This window comes from Ranitomeya imitator, chromosome 6, assembly GCF_032444005.1.
Source record: "Ranitomeya imitator isolate aRanImi1 chromosome 6, aRanImi1.pri, whole genome shotgun sequence".
Taxonomy (NCBI): domain Eukaryota; kingdom Metazoa; phylum Chordata; class Amphibia; order Anura; family Dendrobatidae; genus Ranitomeya; species Ranitomeya imitator.
In genome coordinates, this window is record NC_091287.1 from 48,427,483 (window position 1) to 48,447,130 (window position 19,648).

Sequence of the window (19,648 nt, forward strand, 5' to 3'; positions counted from 1 at the left end):
GAAATATTGAAAAATTTACTTTAAAAAAAAAAAAAAAAATAGTTTTGGTATTTTTCACTTGTGTGGAAAGCTCTGCTCACATGCGAATGGTTGGTGTGTACATGTGTGCATCGTGTGTGTGTGTGTGATGGAGGAAACTGGTCACTGATACTCATCTCCAGCCCTGGCGCGTAAATTCGTCCAGTTCACATACAATACAGCTCCTCATCCCAGTCTGCTAGGCAAACCTCGGCTAAGTTTTTCTTTAGGCCTCATCCAGATGTATATTTTTACGCATGTGTGAAAAAAAAAAAATGAACGACTTTCTTCAGTGTTTGGTTAGTGTGCCAATTTTTACCATCAGTGATTTTCACAGATGGCAAAAGAAAAAAGGAAGCCGCCATATCAGTGTTAGAACCAAATCTCATACGGTTGGCCTTGTGCATGCTGTCCATGGTTTTCACAGGTCTATAGACTTGTATGGGTGATTTTGAGCAATGACTTAAATCAAAAACGGTCACATCCATAATTTTGTTTGCAGATAGACGCAAGCATATTCATAGCGATATCTGTTCTTTTGACAATCACAAATTGGACACATACATGAAAAATGGACGTCTGAGTTAGGTCCTAATCTGGCATGTCCTTCAACGCTGGCTTCAAAAAAAGCCCTTTCGTGAAATGTTTTCTTACCTGTGTGAATTTGGAGTATAAGTGCGGTGATATACTTACCGATTGGTTTGTTTCCCTCTGTGTCCTCTTCTGGGTTATGTAACTTCTATTCTGAGTTGCCGATTCACACAAGTAACATGACCCAGAAAAAGAGCCGTGTTGGGAACCAGGGAAGACTGATTAGTCAGTATACTGCCACACTTACACTACCTAAACATCTACACAAGTTTAGGAAATAAAAAAAAAATTCCTGGGGGAACTTATTTATACATCCAGTTTAAATCCAGCACGCCAAAATCTTTTTTTTTTTTTTTTTTTTAATTCTTTTAATATAGGCACAGCCAGGATACATAACTATCAGATCGCAGAGGTTCCGACACCAGGCACTTCCATAGATCAGCTGTTTTAGCTCTCGCTTTGGCCAAATGTATACAGTGAATGGAGCTGACCAGCATAGTGTACTGGCCATTCTCCGGTCCTGAAACTCAACTCACATTCACTTCAATAGGATCTGATCTGCGGTACCCGATAACGGTAAGTACTGAGCTGTGGTGGTCTGGATCGGTACACTGTACATCCGTGTACTAAAAAGGATCCTGGAAGCCGCAAGCAGACAGGACACGTCCTGAAATCCGCAGGCAGACAAAGAGGGAAAGTGTTTAAGGGGTCCTGGAGAAAACTGACAGCAGTGTTACTGGAGGCTGCAGTCAAAAGGTGAAGTCTTGAAGACCACTGACAAGTCAGCAAGGATACTGGAAGCCATAGACAAACAGGTGAAGTCCTGAAGACCACTGACAGGTAGCCGGTTTACTCTAAGCTGCAGAACAGTGAAGTCCTGAGTAGTGTTGAGCATTCTGATACTGCAAATATCGGGTATCGGCCGATATTCTCTGTATCGGAATTCCAATACTGAGTTCCAATATTTTTGCGATATGGGATACCGGAATCCTATAGTGCAATGATGCACTATAATGGAGTGTGGGCGGAGACTACGTGTGTGTGGGCGGGGTCTGTGCGTGTCTGCTGGGGCTCTGTCACTTGTAGTCCCATCGGACGATGCCTGCACACATGCACAGACCACAGAGACCCACATACAAATCCCAGGCAGGCCCGCACAGACCCCGCCCGTGCACACAGACACGCACAGTGTCCGCCCACGCACCGCCCACACTCTTCCCCCCTCTGGAACAGGATCTAGAAGGACAGAAAGGACTTATTTACATTCCGATATTTGTGTCCCATTGACTTGAATTGGTATCGGCGATATCCGATTTTTTTTTTTTTGGGGTATCGGCCGATCCAATCCGATACCGATACTTCTGGATTTCGGAAGGTATCGCTCAACACTAGTCCTGAGCGACTAGAAAGTCTTAAAACAATATGAAGACACAGGTGTGGGTCTTGGGAGGCTTTTTAAAGGCCTAGGAAATGCAACATATGAGAGCACGCAGGGTTACTTTCAAAGTTCTACGTAAGACACAAGAAAATCAGACTGGGGCAGGTGTATAACAATATATACAGAACAAGTACAGTACATTATAAACTGCGGAAAATGGTTAGTGTGATGCTAGTCGCTGCTCATGGACAAGCCGTGAGGCTGGGTAATCAAGAGGTCCAGGGTCAGTAGCCATATGGGTATGTGCACACGTAGATGGAATCTCTGTGGATTTTTCCGCACCTGTTTTGAGAAATCCGAAGGTAAAATGCACTGCATTTTACTGCGGATTTTATGCGGTTTTTGTGCGGATTCCTATTATGGAGCAGGTGTAAACCGCTGCGGAATCCGCACAAAGAATTGACATGCTGCGGGATAAATAACGTTACGTTTCCGCAGGTTTTTTGCCGCAGCATGTGCACTGCGGATTTTGTTTTCCATAGGTTTACATGGTTCTGTAAACTCAAGGAAAACAGCTGCAAATCCGCAGCAAAATCCGCAACTTGTGCACATAGCCTTGGGGTACGACAGACAGAGGGGTGAGACAAAGTCACAGTCCAGCCTCATTTGTTTAAAATGCAGATCAGACAATAGAAAAGTTATTTTCTAGCCGCTCTGGGTGACAAGGAAGCGTTTTCTTAGGCCGGTTTCACATTTGCGGTTGTGTCTGCAGCGTGTCTTCCGCAATTATCTGCATGCGTTGTGTTTTGCTATATTTAACATTAGGACGCATGTGTCTGCGATCGGTTGCGTTTTGCCGCGTTTGACGATGCATGCGTCGTTTCGTCGTCTGCGGTTTGGCGCGGTAAACGCAGCATGTAGTAATTTTAGAGGCGTCAATTTGCAGCCTAGAAATGTATGCGGTTGTTAGCGCAAGGAATGCGGCAAAAAAAAAACGCATTACTGTCTATGGGAACGCATGCGTACACATGCGTTTGATGCGCTTGCGTACTTCGGACTGCGCATGTCCAGGAACTGATTAAGACATGCCCATTAAAGACAGCGTCCTGGAAATACCAAACGCATGCGCATAAAAAGCGCAGACACATGTAAAACGCATGCAAACGCTGCGTTTTTTTAACCATCATGTGTAAGCTGATGCGGATAATAAACGCTGCGTTACCAGACGTTTGCGGTTGCGGACGATACGCTGCGGACTTAACCGCAAATGTGAAACTAGCCTTAAGGTACCTTCACACTGAGCAACTTTAGAACGATAACGATAGCAATCCGTGACGTTGCAGCATCCTGGATAGCGATATCGTTGTGTTTGACACGCAGCAGCGATCAGGATCCTGCTGTGACATCGCTGGTCGGAGCTAGAAGGCCAGAACTTTATTTCGTCGCTGGATCACCCGCTGACATCGCTGAATCGGCGTGTGTGACGCCGATCCAGCGATGTGTTCACTTGTAACCAGGGTAAAGATCGGGTTACTAAGCGCAGGGCCGCACTTAGTAACCCGATGTTTACCCTGGTTACCATTGTAAATGTAAAAAAAAAAAAAAATCACTACACACTCACATTCCGGTGTCTGTCACGTCCCCCGGCGTCAGCTTCCCTGCACTGTGTCAGCGCCGGCCGTAAAGAAGAGCACAGCGGTGACGTCACTGCTCTGCTTTACGGCCGGCGCTTACACAGTGCAGGGAAGCTGACGCCGGGGGACGCGACAGACACCGGAATGTAAGTATGTAGTGTTTTTTTTTTTTTTTTTACATTTACAATGGTAACCAGGGTAAACATCGGGTTACTAAGCGTGGCCCTGCGCTTAGTAACCCGATGTTTACCCTTGTTACCCGGGGACTTCGGCATCGTTGGTCGCTGGAGAGCTGTCTGTGTGACAGCTCTCCAGCGACCAAACAGCGACGCTGCAGCGATCGACATCGTTGTCTATATCGCTGCAGCGTCGCTTAATGTGACGGTACCTTTTGAGAAGGTTGTAATGTTAGATCCTGACGATGCCCCCGAGAAGCGCAGTCTGTACTCAAGTCGTGTCCTGTGCTGTTCCCTGGTGTACAAAGTGATAACAAGATCACATTTGCTGCAATGTACAATAGAAACACTGGAGACAATCATGTAACTGCAGAGATAATGTAGGGGGGGGATCTCAAAGAAGAAGGTTAATGAAGATAGGCCATGAGAGAATTGAAGGTTATATGGTATTGGTCAATCTAGCACAGAGACAGACAGAAGAAGAGCCTTCAACAAGGACAGTTTATGGGCCCTTTGCAATCCAATAGCTCATTATAATGCACCCCTTCTGGGCCACATTCATACTGTCAGTATTCGTCTAAACCAGGAGTGGGTGAAAAATCCAGAAGTGGTGACGTGTTTCTATTATACTTTTCCTCTGATTGTTCCACTCCTGGTTATGGCCTACAAATACTGAGGTCAAACACTGACCATGTGGATGTGGCCTTAACAGAAGCTCCTTGCTGCTTTGAAGATAGAAGTGGGTCTTCTTACCCCTTGGCCCCGATACAACTGCACAGGCCGCACCAGTGGTATGTCCGTTATGTCTGACCCTGATCTAGCGCTCTTCTAAGAAACAGCAGCGTGAAATGTGTGAGTGCAGAGCGTGGCAATTCACTAGAATGAGGCTGAGCTGGAACACCAGCTTCACCCCTGAGGAAGCCGCAGATTGGTGGCGATACGCGTGTTTGTTTGCTCCTCACCCATTTTCCTGCCTGACTTCACAGGTGTACTTACTGACCATCTTTTACCTTTATTTGGTTTTGTTCCTTTGCATTGTTTATCCCGTGAACTTACATGGCTGATATCAGGCAGATGAGGTGAGGCTGTGGCCTTATCATGGACACACGTGGTCAATAACTTGTTATCCAAGTGTTTGAAATGTTTTAGAATTACTGCGTTTTCCATGTTTTCTGTTGTTATTTATAATAAAGATTTTCATATGGTGACCCCAAGCAATTGCTTACTTCTTACCATGTTTATTAGTATGTGTTTCGCTAATCCCAATTTATCTGGTGGTGCCCTCTGTCATCTGGTTTGCACACCAGACCTGGAAACACATCCTTAAAGGGAATCTGTCACCAACTTTTTCTACTCCATCTGAAAGCAGCATGATGTGAAGACAAAGACACTGATTTCAGCAATGTGTCACTTACTGGGCTGCTTGCTGTCATTTTGATAAAATCACAGTTTTATCTGCTGCAGATCTACCAGTTTTCTAGCTGCTAAGCTCTGTATAATTCCGCTCACATCACTGTTTGTCAGCTTTCTGTATACACTGTGCATAGGCAGAAAGCTGCTAATCAGTGGTGGGGACGGGGTTCTCCAGAACTCATGAATATAGAGGAATACATGGTAGCGGGTTTACTAATCCTCTAGTGTTAATCTACTGCTGATGAAATAGTAATTTTATCAAAAACTATGGGAAGCAGCCCAGGAAGTGACACAACAAAACACTCACTGCAGAAACTGGGGAACGTGGAGGAGGAGTGAGTATTGTAATTTTTTTTCAGTGAGTACATTATGGTCATAATACTGTATGGAGGACTGAGGGGAGTGAATTCTACTATATGGAGGATTATTGGAGGTGTACTATACTAAATGGAGGTCTGTGGGGATTGCATTAAACTGTATGGAATTCTATGGGATGTATTATACTATAAGGAGAATTATGAGGAATGCATTATATGTAGGGAGTGTACTATACTATATGGAGGACTATGGTGACTTAAAGGGACACTGTCACCTGGATTTGGAGGGAACAATCTTCAGCCATGGAGGCGGGGTTTTGGGGTTTTGGATTCAGGCAAGATTGCACCTTGTGCAGGCGTGTACTACGGAGGACAGAGAATGAACTTCAATCCATTATTGCAGCCATCATGCAGCCAGCTGGTAAGGAAAGGGTGAATCAAAAACCCCAAAACCCCGCCTCCATGGCTGAAGATTGTTCCCTCCAAATCCAGGTGACAGTGTCCCTTTAATTATACTATATGGAGGACTATGGGGAGTGCATTATACTGTATGGAAGACTAAAATGCGCATTATACTGTATGAGGGACTATAGGGAGTGCATTATGCTATATGGAGGACCATGGGGGAGTGCATTATACTGTATGGAATACTAAGATGCGCATTATGCTGTATGGAGGACCATGGGGGAGTGCATCTATATTGAAGACTACGAGGAGTGCATTATAGTATATGGAGTACTATGGGGAGTGCATTATACTATATGGAGGACTATGAGATTGAAGTATACTATGGAGGACTATGGAGTGCAGTATACTAGATAGGGAACTTTGTGGCCCATTTTACTATATGAAGGAATGAAGGCTATTCTAATATTTGGAGGGTTATGGGGTAGAATTTATACTTTGGTAGAGGACTATGTGAGTGCTGCATGCAAGCAATTATACAGTGTGAAGGTTTAGGTGGGGTTCATCATGCTGTGTGGGGGCCATTATACTATTTGTAGCACTAGTAGGGGCCATTATATTGTATATGGGCTCTGTGGGGGTCACAGTCAGGGGATCATACTTTGCCGATGGAGTTTAGCATATAGTGTTAAATTTCATTATTTACCATAATGTAATGATTACAATTAAACTTTCATATATTATAGATTCATTATCCACCAACTGAAATTTGTCAGGTCTTTTATTGTTTTAATGCTGATGATTTTGGCATACAACTCCTGATAACCCAAAAAACCTGTCTCAATAAATTAGCATATCAAGAAAAGGTTCTCTAAACAACCTATTACCCTAATCTTCTGAATCAACTAATTAACTCTAAACACATGCAAAATATACCTGAGGCTTATATAAACTCCCTGCCTGGTTCATTACTCAAAACCCCCATCATGGGTAAGACTAGCGACCTGACAGATGTCAAGAAGGCCATCATTGACACCCTCAAGCAAGAGGGTAAGACCCAGAAAGAAATTTCTCAACAAATAGGCTGTTCCCAGAGTGCTGTATCAAGGCACCTCAATGGTAAGGGTACCGTCACACTATACGATTTACCTACGATCACGACCAGCGATATGACCTGGCCGTGATCGTATGTAAATCGTAGTGTGGTCGCTGGGGAGCTGTCACACAGACAGCTCTCCAGCGACCAACGATGCCGAGGTCCCTGGGTAACCAGGGTAAACATCGGGTAACTAAGCGCAGGACCGCGCTTAGTTACCCGATGTTTACCCTGGTTACAAGCGTTAAACTAAAAAAAAACAAACAGCACATACTTACATTCTGGTGTCCGTCAGGTCCCTTGCAGTCTGCTTCCCGCACTCAGTGACTGCCGGCCGTAAAGTGAAAGTGAAAGCACAGCCGCTGTGCTCTGCTTTCACTTTACGGCCGGCAGTCACAGTGCTGGAAGCAGAGACTGCAAGGGACCTGACGGACACCAGAATGTAAGTATGTGCTGTTTTTTTTTTTTTAGTTTAACGCTTGTAACCAGGGTAAACATCGGGTAACTAAGCGCGGTCCTGCGCTTAGTTACCCGATGTTTACCCTGGTTACAAGCGAACGCATTGCTGGATCGCATCGCTAGATCGCTAGATCGGTGTCACACACACCGATCTAGCGATGACAGCGGGAGATCCAGCGATGAAAGAAAGTTCTAAACGATCTGCTACGACGTACGATTCTCAGCAGGATCCCTGATCGCTGCTGCGTGTCAGACACAGCGATATCGTAACGATATCGCTGGAACGTCACGAATCGTACCGTCGTAGCGATCGAAATGTTATAGTGTGACGGTACCCTTAGTCTGTTGGAAGGAAACAATGTGGCAGAAAACGCTGTACAACGAGAAGAGGAGACCGGACCCTGAGGAAGATTGTGGAGAAGGACCGATTCCAGACCTTGGGGAACCTGAGGAAGCAGTGGACTGAGTCTGGTGTGGAAACATCCAGAGCCACCGTGCACAGGCGTATGCAGGAAATGGGCTACAGGTGCCGCATTCCCCAGGTAAAGCCACTTTTGAACCATAAACAGCGGCAGAGGCGCCTGACCTGGGCTACAGAGAAGCAGCACTGGACTGTTGCTAAGTTGTCCCAAGTACTTTTTTCTGATGAAAGCAAATTTTGCATGTCATTCGGAAATCAAGGTGCCAGAGTCTGGAGGAAGACTGGGGAGAAGGAAATGCCAAAATGCCTGAAGTCCAGTGTCAAGTACCCACAGTCAGTGATGGTGTGGGGTGCCATGTCAGCTGCTGGTGTTGGTCCACTGTGTTTCATCAAGGGCAGGGTCAATGCAGCTAGCTATCAGGAGATTTTGGAGCACTTCATGCTTCCATCGGCTGAAATGCTTTATGGAGATGAAGATTTCATTTTTCAGCACGACCTGGCACCTGCTCACAGTGCCAAAACCACTGGTAAATGGTTTACTGACCATGGTATTACTGTGCTCAATTGGCCTGCCAACTCTCCTGACCTGAACCCCATAGAGAATCTGTGGGATATTGTGAAGAGAAAGTTGAGAGACGCAAGACCCAACACTCTGGATGAGCTTAAGGCCGCTATTGAAGCATCCTGGGCCTCCATAACATCTCAGCAGTGTCACAGGCTGATTGCCTCCATGCCACGCCGCATTGAAGCAGTCATTTCTGCCAAAGGATTCCCGACCAAGTATTGAGTGCATAACTGAACATTATTATTTGATGGTTTTTTTGTTTGTTATTAAAAAACACTTTTATTTGATTGGATGGGTGAAATATGCTAATTTATTGAGACAGGTTTTTTGGGTTATCAGGAGTTGTATGCCAAAATCATCAGTATTAAAACAATAAAAGACCTGACAAATTTCAGTTGGTGGATAATGAATCTATAATATATGAAAGTTTAATTGTAATCATTACATTATGGTAAATAATGAAATTTAACACTATATGCTAATTTTTTGAGAAGGACCTGTACAGTGTTTGTGTGTCCCTTTTGTTGCCATCATACTTTATGGGTGCAATGAAATGGGAATCTAGGGTTTCAGTAGGAGGAAAATTACTTTGCAATGACTGTAAAGTTGTGAGATCTGCTCTTCTGTGCCCGTTCTGTGTTGGTGGGGGGCCCAATTATAACTTCTGCTATGAGGCCCCATGATTTCTATGTTCGCCCCTGTACAGCAGTTTACTTGTAATTCCTGGTGTTCTTGTTCTTGAAGGCCCAGCCCTGTAGATTGAGATCAGTAAAAAGTTCCAGCGCTGCAGAGACTTGCTGAGCTCCGAGATAAGCGCAGATTACAGGTACTTTCCCCATATAAACTTCCCGCTCTGTAGTTCACGCTGTTGCTCGCTGAACGTGCACAATCTTGATTATATGAAATTGCAACACTCTATAAGACATCAGTTTAGTCTTGAATCGTCGGGTAATTAAATCATGGGCGCCATTCTAGTCTTTGGTTCTGGCGGCGCTGCGCTCTAATCTCGGCTGTACGGCGCTGTGTCACCACCCGGCTGCATTATCTCTAGAACAGATTACATTTTTTCCCTCTAGTACTGATATATAGTTAAACTTGAAAGAAATGCGCTACGTGACAACATTTACTCTTTGCTTCTCTGTGAATCCTTGGAATAAACATATGGGCTGATACGATGCAATATAAGTCTCATGTTTGTATTTATTTTTATATAATTTCACAATCATTATTGACTCTCAGGCGCACGACTGTATTTTCTCTCATCGGTCCGATTATTCTAATCACACCTTGTTTAGATGTGGAGAATATGGAAAAAAAAAATGTCTCCATCTTTCCCATTCTGTCAGTATGTCATCTGAGTGTGGTCCTTTTTTTTTTTTTTTTTTTTTGCAGGACCCATTGACTTGCATGGCCGAGTGTGATACGGTTTCTGGATGCAAATTGTGCATGCTGCGATGTTTATCCTCACACACTCGGCCCAAGGAAAAAAATAAGACGTGCATGGCCCCATAGAGTGACATTCGTCCGAAAATACTGTTGTCTGCAGCAGCCCTTAGGCTACGTTCACATTAGCGTTGCGCGCCGGTGCGTCGGCGACGCAACGCCGACGCAACGCACGACGCTCAAAAAACGCGCGCAAAAACGCTGCGTTTTGCGACGCGTGCGTCGTTTTTTGACGAAAATCGGACGCACGAAAAATGCAACTTGTTGCATTTTCTTGCGTCCGACACTAGCGTCGGAAACGACACACGTGTCGAAAAACGCTACCAAAAAAACGCACGCGTCCCCTATGTTAAACATAGGGGCGCGTCGCCGCTGCGTCGCCGACGCAACAGCGACGCACATTAGCGGAACGCTAATGTGAACGTAGCCTTACATGTATCTGCAGGAAAATAAAGTGGTGAACTATTGGAATAGTGCCACCTAGTGCTGGACTAATGATATAGCGCCACCCTCTTGTTAAAATACTGTGCTCCAGTGCAGAGTACATAAGTGCTGGTGCCAGGGAATGTCATTTTTGTTTCTCAATAACTTTATTGTTAATATAGAAAAATGTTCGCTCCTGAGTTCTGTATCTGCTTCCATCTAATCCCTAACAAGGCATTTCACCTAGTCTTCTATTTAATAATGACATTTGAAGGGAACCTGTCACCAGGTTTGTCCCATGTGAGACAAGACCACCGCCTTTCAGCCCTGATATACAACATTCTATAATGCTGTATATCTGCCCCCATTCCGGCCTGCAAAAGAAGAAAAACACCTTATTATACTCACCTACGGGGTGGTCCGGTCTGATGGGTGTCACGCTTCTTGGTCCTATGCCTCCTCTCTTCTCGCGATGTCATCCTCCTTCCGTGCTTCATGTGGAGTCCTACATCTACCACGCAGTCTCCCCGACATCGCGCTCCTGCGCAGGCCTACTTCTCTGTCCTGTCGAGGACAGAGCATGCACTGCAGTGCGCATGTGCTCGGAAAGGCCAAAGAACCCCAACGCATGCGCACTGCAGGACTTTACTCAGGACAGAGAAGTACGCATGCGCACTGCAGGACTTTACTCAGGACAGAGAAGTACGCATGCGCAGTGCAGGGCTTTACTCAGGACAGAGAAGTACGCATGCGCAGTGCAGGACTTTACTCAGGACAGAGAAGTACGCATGCGCAGTGCAGGACTTTACTCAGGACAGAGAAGTATGCATGCGCAGGACCGCGATCCCAGGGAGACGTGGAGGACTAGTCATCCACATGAAGCACAGAAGGAGGACGGCATCGCAAGAAGAAGGGAAGCATCGGACAAAGACAGCAACGCCCATCGGAACGGACCGCCCCGCAGGTGAGTATACTAAAAGGTGTTTTTCTTTTGCTGCAGGGCGAATTGGGGGCTTATATACAGAGTATTAGAATGCTGAATATGAGGCTGAAAGGTGGTGGTCTTATCTCACGTGGGATAATCCTGGCGACAGGTTCCCTTTAAACAGTATGTTCTTACTTTCTGAAATATTGATTACAACGAATGTCCTCTTTTTAACATAATGTCTGTTTCTAGGACTGATTACATCCTCAATAAATCTTTATAGCAGTTGGAGCTTGTCTTCATGATACAGAGCTCCAAATTCCCTGGATAGACATCATACGTGATCAATTCCTAGCTCATCTCTTCCTCCCACAGCCTCATCCAAGACTTCTCCCGTGCTTCCCCCATACTCTGGAACCCTCTACCCCAACACATCAGACTCTCGCCTACCATCGAAACCTTCAAAAAGAACCTGAAGACCTACCTCTTCCGACAAGCCTACAACCTGCAGTGATCCTCAATCCCGCACGACCAGCTCTATCCTCTCCTAGTGTATCCTCACCCATCCCCTGCAGGATGTGAGCCCTCAAGGGCAGCGTCCTCTCTCCTCCTGTACTTGTGTGCGCCTTGTTTTACTCATGTTTATTGTGTTTGTCTATATTTGCTCCGTTTACATGTAAAGCGCCATTGAATAAATGGCGCTATATAAATGTGTAATAATAATAAAAGCCGAAACCATAAAGCGCTCGTCCAAGACTTGCATTTTGATAATCCATCCTACAGGCCCCGATATACATTAGACTATTGACGGGATCGGCCAATGATCTAATGTTTATTGGGGCGCCATTTGACATGTACATGGCTCCGTAGATTAACAACAAAACAAAACATCAGATTGCACGCTGGCGGACACAGACAGAAAAGGGCCCCTATGCAAGAGCAATATATGTGCCCTTTACAGCCCAAGAGCTCCTAAAAATGGAAAATCGCACCAGCATTGGAGGTAGAAATGTGCCCTCTAACCTCACAGGTTGCACCAATGATATGTAAGCCCCCAGGGTCGCATTCGGACAGAAAATATGACTGCGTGCACAAGCCATTAGTAAAACTAATTTGTTTTGCAATCTGAGACACTGACCACTAGATGGCAGAGTTGCTACACTGCATCAGTATTTCTGTATCTGGTCACTGTGTCTATACAGCGCACATAGGTGCAGGTATATGCAGACTGCAGGAAAAGTGCCCCTTCATTACTTTTATGATAAGTTATTATACCAAGTTGAAAAATTCCTTTTTTTATTTTTATTTTTATAAAGCTCTAAAAGGCATCATTCCGTCTGTGTCTGTGCAGTTATGTACAAAGGCAGCATTTTTTTGCAGCAGCAGCCAAAACCTGCTCTCTTGACAGTAAAAATGCTGCTTTCAAAATTCCCATTTTGTAGCATTTTGTTTTAGGGTGTGAGTTACATGTGTGCTTTGTCTACAGAACATGTTTAATATAGTTTGCGTTAATCGCCAAGAATGCAAAAAAAAAAAAAAAAAACACTGGGAAAAATGCAGTGAAAAGTTTTGTTTTTTCATTTCTCATTGCTTTCTATGGGTGAAAAATGCTTCTAAAATGCTGAACGAATCGAGATGATGCAGATTTTAAAAAACCTCTGCAGTTCTCAAATACAGTCAAGAAAAAAAAAAAACAAGCATGTGCATGAGATTTCTGAAATCTTTTGTTATGCAGTAAAAAAACAAAAAGAAACTCTGTATATGAACATAGCCTAAGTCAGATCTGTGAACTGCGTCTTTTTTTTAGAAAAAAAATTCTCCCTCCAGTGAGTGGAGTGAAAAGTAGGAAATCAGCTAAAGACAGAAAGATTATAGGTAAATATGTGTCAAATTTATAAAGCTTTGTATGAAACTTTAATGAATTTGGTACAAATTACAGCAAAACGGGCAAAAACAAAACTGACTTCAAGGCCAGTTTCACACATCCTGATATTTCCGGTAGCGGAAAAACCGGTACCGGAGATTTCAGTGTCCGTGTGTCTGTCTGTGTACTATGTGCGGCACACATGTGGCAACCGTGTGCCGCCCATGTGCTGCATCAGTACCACAAGGACGGCTGCCAGGGAACCAGCGCTACAGCAAGCGCTATTCCCCTGTGTGTGGTGCTGAAGCCGGCTGTCATCCTTTCTTCCCTGCTCTGCCGGCAGCAGCGCGAGCAGGGGAGAATGAATGAAAGAAAAACCTGACGTGGGGTCCCCACTATATTTAAAACCCACCCGGCAAAACTCACAGGTTTGGGCTGCTATTCTCAGACTGGTAAGGGACCATGGATATGGCCATCCCCCAGCCTAAAAACCTCACCCAGCAGCTGCCCAGAAAAGGCAATTCTGGAGCTTTGCCCGATTCTTCCCACCTGCCCTGTAGCATTGGCAAGTGGGGTAATGAGGGATTAATGTCACCTTCCTATTGTAAGGTGACATTAACCCCTTAAGCCCCGAGGGTGGTTTGCACGTTAATGACCGGGCCAATTTTCACAATTCTGACCACTGTCCCTTTATGAGATTATAACTCTGGAACGCTTCAACGGATCCCAGTGATTCTGACATTGTTTTCTCGTGACATATTGTACTTCATGATAGTTGTAAAATTTCTTCGATATCACGTGCGTTTACTTGTGAAAAAAAACGGAAATTTGGCGAAAATTTTGAAAATTTTGCAATTTTCCAACTTTGAATTTTTATGCCCTTATATCACAAAGATAGGTCACACAAAATAATTAATAAGTAACATTTCCCACATGTCTACTTTACATCAGCACAATTTTGGAACCAACATTTGTTTTTGTTAGGGAGTTATAAGGGTGAAAAGTTGACCAGCAATTTCTCATTTTTACAACACCAATATTTTTTAGGGACCACATCTCATTTGAAGTCATTTTGAGGGGTCTATATGATAGAAAATAACCAAGTGTGACACCATTCTAAAAACTGCACCCCTCAAGGTGCTCAAAACCACATGCAAGAAGTTTATTAACCCTTCAGGTGTTTTACAGAAATTTTTGGAATGTTTAAATAAAAATGAACATTTAACTTTTTTTCATAAACAATTTACTTCAGCTCCAATTTGTTTTATTTTACCAAGGGTAACAGGAGAAAATGGACCCCAAAAGTTGTTGTACAATTTGTCCTGAGTACGCTGATACCCCATATGTGGGGGTAAACCACTGTTTGGGCGCATGGAAGAGCTCGGAAGGGAAGGAGCGCCATTTGACTTTTCAATGCAAAATTGACTGGAATTGAGATGGGACGCCATGTTGCGTTTGGAGAGCCCCTGATGTGCCTAAGTATTGAAACCCCCCACAAGTGACACCATTTTGGAAAGTAGACACCCTAAGGAACTTGTCTAGATGTGTGGTGAGCACTTTGACCCACCAAGTGTTTCACAACAGTTTACAACGCAGAGCCGTGAAAATAAAAAATCTTTTTTTTCCCACAAAAATGATTTTTAGCCCCCCAAATTTTTATTTTCCCAAGGTAACAAGAGAACTTGGACCCCAAAAGTTGTTGTCCAATTTGTCCCGAGTATGCTGATACCCCATATGTGGGAGTAAACCCCTGTTTGGGCGCACGGGAGAGCTCGGAAGGGAAGGAGCACTGTTTTACTTTTTCAACGCAGAATTGGCTGGAATTGAGATTGGACGCCATGCCGCGTTTGGAGAACCCCTGATGTGCCTAAACAGTGGAAATCCCCAATTCTAACTGAAACCCTAATCCAAACATACCCCTAACCCTAATCCCAACAGTAACCCTAACCACACCCCTAACCCTGACACACCCCTAACTCTAATCCAAACCATATTCCCAACCGTAAATGTAATCCAAACCCTTTCCCTAACTTTAGCAACAACCCTAACCCTAACTTTAGCCCCAACCCTAACCCTAACTTTAGCCCCAACCCTAACCCTAACTTTAGCTCCAACCCTAACCCTAACTTTAGCTCCAACCCTAGCCCTAACCCTAGCCCTAACCCTAACCCTAGCCCTAGCCCCAACCCTAGCCCTAACCCCAACGGGAAAATGGAAATAAATACATTTTTTTAAAATTTTATTATTTTTCTCTAACTAAGGGGGTGATGAAGGGGGGTTTGATTTACTTTTATAGCGTTTTTTATACCGGATTTTTATGATTGGCAGCTGTCACACACTAAAAGACGCTTTTTATAGCAAAAAAGTTTTTGCGTCTCGACATTTTGAGACCTATAATTTTTCCATATTTTGGTCCACAGAGTCATATGAGGTCTTGTTTTTTGCAGGACGAGTTGACGTTTTTATTGGTAACATTTTCTGACATGTGACAGTTTTTGATCGCTTTTTATTCCAATTTTTGTGAGGCAGAATGACCAAAAACCAGCTATTCATGAATTTCTTTTGGGGGAGGCGTTTATACCATTCCGCATTTGGTAAAATTGATGAAGCAGTTTTATTCTTCGGGTCAGTACGATTACAGCAATACCCCATTTATATCATTTTTTTATGTTTTGGCGCTTTTATACGATAAAAACTATTTTATAGAAAAAATAATTATTTTGGCATCGCTTTATTCTCAGGACTATAACTTTTTTATTTTTTAGCTGATGATGCTGTATGGCAGCACGTTTTTTGCGGGACAAGATGACGCTTTCAGCGGTACCATGGATATTTACATCCATTTTTTTGATCGCGTGTTATTCCACTTTTTGTTCGGCGGTATGATAATAAAGCGTTGTTTTTTGCCTCGTTTTTTTTTTTTTTTTTTCTTTCGGTGTTCACTGAAGGGGTTAACTAGTGGGACAGTTTTATAGATTGGGTCATTACGGACGCGGCGATACTAAATATGTGTACTTTTATTGTTTTTTTTTCATTTAGATAAAGAAATGTATTTATGGGAATAATATATATATTTTTTTCTTTATTTAGAAATTTTTTTTTAAATTTTTTTAATACATGTGGAATTTTTTTTTTTAACTTTTTGACTTTGCCCCAGGGGGGGACATCACAGATCGGTGATCTGACAGTTTGCACAGCACTCTGTCAGATCACTGATCTGACTTGCAGCACTGCAGGCTTCACAGTGCCTGCTCTGAGCAGGCACTTGCTAAGCCACCTCCCTCCCTGCAGGACCCGGATGCCGCGGCCATCTTGGATCCGGGCCTGCTGCAGGGAGGGAGGTAAGGAGACCCTCGCAGCAACGCGATCACATCGCGTTGCTGCGGGGATCTCAGGGAAACCTGCAGGGAGCCCCCTCCCTGCGCGATGCTTCCCTATAAAGCCGGCACATCGCGATCATGTTTGATTGCGGTGTGCCGGGGGTTAATGTGCCGTGGGCGGTCCGTGACCGCTCCTGGCACAGTGCCGGATGTCAGCTGCGGTAGGCAGCTGACACCCGGCCGCGATCGGCCGCGCTCCCCCCGTGATCGCGGCCGATGACATATGATGTACTATCCCGTCACTGGGAATTAAGTCCCAGGGCACCTTGATGGGATAGTATGTCATATGGGATTAAAGGGTAAACTGGCTTAGTAATGGAGAGGTGTCAATAAGACACCTCTCCATTACTAATCCTATAGTTGTTAAAGGGTTAATAAAACACAACACAGTGTAAGAATAAAGTCATTTAATGAAATAATACACAACAAAGTTTCCCATCTTTATTAGTCTGCCATTCCAAGGAAAGCCCTCGATATCCTGTAAAAAATGTCAAAATAAAAAACTACAGTATACCCACACCTGTCCGGCATACAGTCAGTCCCATGCAGTAATCTATATCTAGGGGAATGTACAGTTTAGAACCGGGAGCAGTGGTAATGCGACCGCCCCAGGCTGTAAACTCCTGCGGAATGAATGATACGCTGCGGGCGCAGGCTTAGTAACTAGCGGTGACGTCACTGAGTCTGTGCTCGCTGCTTCTGAGGACAATGGATGAAAGCCGCGTTCAGCACCACACGCGCAGGGGAACAGTGCTTACCGTAGTGCTGCTTCCCCTGCGGCCGTCCGTGTGCACGGAGGATAGTGTACACTGTTCTTCATGTGCAAGTGTGTGGCACGTTTGGTGGCCCGTGTGTCCGGGTAAAAACAGACATGTCTGCATCTTTGGCACTTGGACCGTCAAAACATGCTGACATGTGCATAGACCCATTCATTTGAATGGGTCTACGTGTATCAATGTCTCTGGTACGTGAGAAAGCTGTCACTACGTGTAACGGAGACACTGACATGTGAAACCGGCCTAAAGGGAATTCATCAGCAGGATTTCAACCTCCCAAACCGTGCACATGTAGCTTTCTCAAAGACAAGTCCAGCAATACCTTTACATGGCCAGTCTGTTTCCCTGTTAGGCTACGTTCACATTAGCGTTTTGCGTGTTTGCCGCAAGCGTCGGACACAGAAAACGCAACAAGTTGCATTTTTCTTGCGTCCAAATTTCGGCAAAAAAGGACGCATGCGTCGCAAAATGCAGCGTTTTTGCGTGCGTTTTGGTGCATTTTTATTTGCGTTGTGCGTTGCAACGCAAATGTGAACGTAGCCTTACTGAGAATCAGCATTTCAATTAATGTGCAAATGAGGCTGAAGAGCTACGGGTAGATCTGAAGTCTCTGTCACTCCAGCTCTATTCCCCAACCAGCACCGCCTCCTCCTACTTGACTGACAGCCTCTGTGCTGTGTGACTTCAGGCAATGGAGCCATCAGTTAAAGGGAACCTGTCATCTGAATTTGGCGGGACTAGTTTTGGGTCATATGGGCGGAGTTTTCGGGTGTTTGATTCACCCTTTCCTTACCTGCTGGCTGCATGCTGGCTGCAATATTGGATTGAAGGTCATTCTCTGTCCTCCATAGTACACACCTGCACAAGGCAAGATTGCTTTGCGCAGGCGTGTACTATGGAGGACAGAGAATGAACTTCAATCCAATATTGCAGCCAGCATGCAGTCAGCGGGTAAGGAAAGGGTGAATCAAACACCCAAAACCTCCGCCCATATGACCCAAAACCAGTCCCGCCAAATTCAGGTGACAGAGTCCCTTTAAGTAGGAGGAGGCATTGGACAGGGCCAGCGTTCTGTGTCCAGCAAACGGGAGCCCTATGAACCACCTTCAACCTGTTGGCTCCCTGACAGCTCCTTTGACTAGCCTTTCTAGTGTGTTGCCATTGTTGCTCCCATGACTGTGAGCCTGGACAAGAAGAGGAACTAGAGATCCAGGTAGAAGGCGGCTCACAGGGCTCCACGATGGTGGAGACAGAATACTGAACTGTGTCCTGCAAATTTATTTCGCTCATCTCTATGCTAATTTATCCAAAACGATGGAAAACTTGCTTTGTTTCCCATAGCAACCAATCAGTGCTCAGCTTTCATTTTTCCAGAGTAGTTTAGGAAATAAAAGCTGTGCTGTGATTGGTTGCTAGGAGTGACAAGATAAGATTTCTGTCAGAAAGTTCTGATAAATGAGGCCGTTTTATTAATTTCAATGTGTTATGGCTGAAATGTTTTTATCATTTTTTTTCTCATTGCCAGCGTCATACGTATCGCCAGCACATTTATTAAAGAAACATTTCTAAGAACTTGTGTAAGAGAAAGGCACCATGCTTTTCCCCAGAGAATCCATCTGTCCTGCTAGTCCCTCTCACCCGCTGCCCCTCAGTCCAGCCCTGCAGAAGGCATTTTAGGACATGTTGAAGTCTCTGCTATGTGTACTGAATCTCTTTTGGGTGTTGACACGCGGCCATGTCTATAAAACTATGGTGACACCGTGTCTCACACACTTTTCCAGTGGAGCAAAAGTTCTGAGAAAACGACTTTTGTCCTAAGTGCCGCGTCTGGCCAAGGCAGCAGCGGAGTATGAATGGTGAATGCAGCACAATGCAGTTTCCTGTCTGAGGTGTGAATGTGCCTGATTCCTATGAAATATGCAAGAAAATGTCATAATATTTCACCAATAGCAAAAGTTTGTTTTATAGTTTGTTTTACTCTTTTTGCTCAGAGTTTCCCCTCTTCAATAAATGCCTTGTGGTCTCCTAAAGACGTTCTGTCGCAGTAAACAAGTGGTGCTGCAATACCTGACTTTGTCTGTTGACTAAAGTGGAGCTATTTATGCAAAAAAAAAAAAAAAGATTATGTTTTTTTTTAATATCATACAACGAATAATTTTCACTGTATGATAAAATGTTATACTACCTTACATTGGGATTTCGATGCCTTACAGTTTTTCTGGCTCTCTTTTGCCAGTTTCATAGCACTCAGTAAGTGCTTTAAAGTGAACCTGTCAGCAGTATTTTGCTGAGTAAACTACAGGCATTGTCATGTTGATGTTGTTATACTCATTAAAATGATACCTGGGGTGAAGAAATCTGTCT